This window comes from Peromyscus maniculatus, chromosome 10 (genome assembly GCF_049852395.1).
Source record: "Peromyscus maniculatus bairdii isolate BWxNUB_F1_BW_parent chromosome 10, HU_Pman_BW_mat_3.1, whole genome shotgun sequence".
Classification (NCBI taxonomy): Eukaryota; Metazoa; Chordata; class Mammalia; order Rodentia; family Cricetidae; genus Peromyscus; species Peromyscus maniculatus.
Genome location: NC_134861.1, coordinates 42,970,312 through 42,975,698, shown reverse-complemented (window position 1 = coordinate 42,975,698; position 5,387 = coordinate 42,970,312).

Sequence of the window (5,387 nt, the reverse complement as noted above, 5' to 3'; positions counted from 1 at the left end):
AAGGGGTAATACATACTCTGAATGTAGGTGACAGTATCCCATGGGCTGAGAATCACCACAGAATGAAAAGAGAAACAGAAAGAACAAGTTGAACACCTACCATGGCATTCTCCTTTCTCTGGCTCCTCATCTACCCAGATGTGAGGAAATTCCTACCAAAATAGTGGTGATCTGTTCCTGCCAACATGCCTTCTATGCCAGGATGAACTGTACCTTCAAATCACAAGCCAAAATAGAACCATCCTTTCTTAAATTGCTTCTTGTTGGGTATTGGGTCACAGCAATGAGAAAAGTAATTAACATAGTAATACAACCAGCCAGTACCAAAGACAACCAAGGAGTATGAGTGTTTTTGCATACCTCTGTCTTCTTAAGGTGTTTTAGGACTAAGGGCATCTTTGAGCATTAGTTGTTTCCTAATACCTGGCACACTGGTACTGCATAATAAATATCTCATTTGTAAATGCAAGATTTATAGAATCAGAGGCCTTGAGCTTGTGATCAAAACAAATGGTGTATGCTTCATGACTTCAAGAATTTCACAGCATTTTAGTGTCTACCACAATTTGAAAGAGTTGCTCTTAACCAATATTAAAAAAAAAAAAAAAAAAAAAAAAAAAAAAAGACCAAAAGCCAAAGCAAGCACTTGTGGCTGCATGGAAAGACCTGTGTATCCAAGGGAGATGGCTGAGTATTGTAGCCAAAGGAAACAAATCTTTCTGTTTCTCTATCAACCTTGGTTTGCACCCAGTTCAAAGAAATTAAGTCAGAAAGTATGCAAATTTTCAATACAGAAAAGTTTCCTTTAGCCAAGGAGGCATACCCTCAGGAGCCACCACATTTGTGCATAGTAATACAAGCCATATCCTGTGTTCTAAACACATTATTGAATCCTCAGCAATTACTGGAATCTGCTGTTAGGAGTTGCAGTGAGGCCATTTTCAAAGTTGGCATGAAACAGAGAAATGATGAACTCAAGCTCCATGCATTTTCTTTTCCACTAATGAATACTTCTTTTGTTCCAAAGTCTCCCCAAGTGACTCTGCTTGACAATACAGGTAATTAATGGACCATTCTTATGGATTCAGATACTGCTGAAAATATGAGGGGACTTGATAATTGAATCTGTATCCAAACTTTCCCATTATCTAAATGACTAATAAGTCTACATTAAATTAATAATACTTTCTAGGAATTCTTTTAGAGCTTATTGATAATGCCCATTTGAAAACAGAAAATGTTGGTAGTGAAGCTTTGCCAAATCGGATCGGAGAAGGAATTCTCCTTGATTCCTGTTGAGATGATGTTTGCAATTGGAACTCACTAAAGTTGGAAAGAGTCCGTATTGAGGGCCAGTGAAAGGTCAGAGTTAAGTAATTAAGTTACAAGTTGATGCTGATTTATTTTTTAGTGTGTGTGTGTGTGTGTGTGTGTGTGTGTGTGTGTGTGTGTGTGTGTGTGTGTGTGTGTGTGTTCATGTGCTTATGTGAGGGTCAGATAATTTTTGATGTCCATTCTTGCCTTCTTCCTTAAGGCAGGGTCTCTTTGCTGTTTGCCACTAGGTAGGCCTGTCCAGCTGCCTGTCAGCTTGTAGGGAGATCTCTGCCTGTTGTCTTACCTTAGGAGCACTGCAGTTACAGACACACCCACTCATGGGCCCAGGTTCCATGTGTCAAATCAAGGAATTTGACCTTGGATTACCCACTGAGTCATCTCCCCACCTGTCAGGAACCTTTGGTTTGCTCTTGTTCTGTTTTTAAGCTTTAATGACTGAGACATGCAATTTGTTTTAAATTTTGAAAAAGGGGATTTGAAATAGCTAACTTCCAGAGTTATAAGAAAAAAAAATGTATTTGATACTTCTAGATTTTATTTTGATAAACCATCCTCAAAATCAATCAACTGTAGGATACCTCTATGGCAGAAATTAAAGTTCACTTGGCTCTTATTTCTGGAGGAGGTAAAGAAAAATGAGAGTTGAGACATCAAAACATGCAGCAGATTGTCTTTGTTGGCACTGGCCTTGACAGATGTTAACTCAAGTTTCTCTTTCCTCCAACACTATAGGGAGGAGTAAGAACTAATGTAGGAAATGTGTGATTTAAGAATTATTTAAATAAAGGTTTCTTGTACTGAGGAATTTAATGGTCTTTTCTTGTTCTGAAGATAATGAGTAACTTGAAAAGAATAACAGATGTTACAATTGCTCTCACTAAAATATCCCAGATATTATATTATTTGAGGAAGCACATGATAAACAATAAGTAATTACTCATAAAGAAAAGATTGTTTGTTATTCATGGTGTAGCACCTTCCAATGAGGCTAAAATGTTTTGTCTTAAAGGAGATCTCATTAAAACACAGGATATAGGAGCCGGGCGTGGTGGCGCACGCCTTTAATCCCAGCACTCGGGAGGCAGAGGCAGGCGGATCTCTGTGAGTTCGAGGCCAGCCTGGGCTACCAAGTGAGCTCCAGGAAAGGAGCAAAGCTACACAGAGAAACCCTGTCTTGAAAAAACCAAAAAAAAAAAAAAAAAAACACAGGATATAAAAAGGAGGTGAAGTAGGATGTCCTAAGGGGAAATGAGACACTCCATTATCCTGCAGCTCCTTTAAGTCAGGATATAAACAACTCAAAGGGTTCAGTGAGTCCCTAAAACTGACCAGAAACACTAGCTCCTCACTCCCCAACTCTAAGGATTGCAGAGACAGTCCCAGACAAGCTGAGCTGACTGGAAGAGGTTGAGACCAACTCTATTTTCTGAAAAGGACATTGTTGAGCTGCCTGCAGGTTGTGCAGTGTGCTTCAGCTTTGGTGAGCTGTCACTCAAGCTGGGGAGGATTTGGTGATGCAGCTGACTGAGTCATCTCTGCTCCTGTAAGTAATAACAATAAACATTCTACTTGGGTGGTATCCTTATTTTGCTCTGTCATCAGCCATCTATTTGGGTAAGCTGATGTTTGCTCATGGCTCCCCAGGAATAGTCTCACAGCACGTCCCATGTTGTTTCACAGTAAATGGAGAAAATGTGAGACAAATTATTGAGGAAAAATGTTTTTCAGAATGTCATTGAAGAATTCATTGAGATCCCTTCTTGGGATAAAGAGAAGATAATTAGAGAGACCAGAAAGCAAAGAATGGTATATATGGCAATAAGCAAATTCAGAATGTCTCAGACTTTGCTAAAATGACACAGGCTTTTGGTGTTTAATATTGAATAAATTCAGTGTGCCAGTTTTCCTGAAGCACGAAATGCTAAAGGAGGGTGTTTAGAAACATTTATTTTTGTGGTCAAGTCAGTTTCAAAATGGTGAGCTATATCAGTCCACCATTCTAGAGATTGAAAATATTTTCTACTGACCAAATTCACAAATTTTGGAGGGAAGAAATCAATATATCATGGTTCAACAGAACATTTTATAAACCAGCTGCTCCACAACATGAAACCCACACCTAGCACCATTATGGGGACCAAGAACCTGTGGCTAGAGAAGTCATAGCCTGAAGGGAAAACCTACTTCTATCACACTGTTATTGGGATACAGTATTAAACCGGCCGCTGCTGATTGTTGGTATGCCCATAGACTGGTACATCTCAGACATCATCAGAGAAGCTTCTTTTTGCAGTCTACAGCAATTAGCAAAGACCAACAACTGCTCAAGGTGCAGAGAATGAGTGACAGTGGAGTGCTCAACAGTAAATGGGACATTTATATAATAGTTCTCTTCTTATATGGCTCTGGAATCATACAGAAGAGCCAGTGGAAAGATTCTAAGAGCCAAAAGTAGTGGATGGCTTCAAGCAGTATTCTCCGGACCCAATAGGGCACATGTGAACTTGTAGAAGTAATGAAAGCATGCATAACCTATGCAAGCCTACGCCAGAGAAAAATTCCACTGTGGAGCGTGAATCCCACTCCTAGCTGAATAACTATTGGTGATTGATAATTGATGGGTGAGGGAGAGTTAGGTTCAACATATTTCAAAGGTAGTTGCATGCCTAACAATATAATGGCAGTACTAATGGGACTCTATAGGTTAAAAATACAAAGGAAGGCACAAAGGTAGGTTAGTAAGGAATGGCTGGTGGATCAAAGAGATGAAGGGAGGGGATGAATATGATCAAAATAAAATGCAGGAAATTATCAAGAAATTAATAGAAAAAACTTTTTACAAAAATAAATGTATCTTCACACACACACACACACACACACACGTTCGCATACCCTCCTCCTCCTCCTCCTCTTCCTTCTTCATTACTATTCCCAATTGTGAGTTATTGCATGTATTTATCAAGCAGAAATTTGCAGAGATATTTCAATGGTCAAACATGTATTGATATGGCAATTTGAGACTAGAGGCAGAAAGACTAAATTAGAAATGACAGCAGTATATGTGATTAGAATTGGTACACCATGTGCTGGATGATATAAGATGGTCAAAAAGAAAAGAATAAAACAATAGGAACTCTCTGTTTCTGTGAAGGATTATTGGTGGTGACTTTAAGACAAGAAAAAAGAACCAGGAACAGGTTGAAGAAGAGACTCACTGTTTAGCTTTGGAAGTCTGTGGTTTCTGTGGCATAGTTCCTCAGAGATACTGAGGAAATCACTTTGGCTGTGCAGAAAGGATTCAAAAGATAAGTCATGGTGTTGAAAGATGTCAATATTTCATTGACTCGTGAGTCAATGCCAGTGTTAAGTTTGAAATGTAGCATGTGCACATTGATCTACTGCAAGTTTTCAGAATCTATCACCTTATCAAAGAATGAGAAGTGCTTGAAGCCAGAAATCTTGCCAGAAATCCTAAGCTGTTCTTTTATTCTATTGGGAATCCAAAGTTTCAAAAGTAGCTGTAAGTGCACCACTTAATTCTCTTGTGCATTTTTTCAACATCATGGCCAGAAAAACAGCCATGATCACTAAAATAGTCTAGGAGCTAGGCTTCATTTAAATAAAACCTGAAGGGAAATAAATGTATCTTAACTTGTAAATATTTCAATGACTAGATAAGTCAGGATCCTAGGAGAAAAATCAAAAGCTACAGTTCTGCTAAAGGAATGTAGTAATAAGATGACCACTAACAATATTCTCTATATTCATAAATCAGTGCCTTGCTCAGCCATTATTAGAGAAACTTCCTCCTGCAATAGATGGAAACAAAGACAGAGACTCACAGTCAAACAATGTTCAGAAAGTAAGAGACTTTGGAACACTCAATCCTAAGTGGGGTATTTCCATTAAATCTCTCCCCTTGGGGCTCAGGGAAGCCTGCATAAGAGGAAGCTAAAAGATTGTAAGACCCAGAGGGGATAGAGGACACCAAGGAAATTAGACCTTCTAAGCACATTAGGACAGATATATATAGGAATTCACAGAGATAGTGG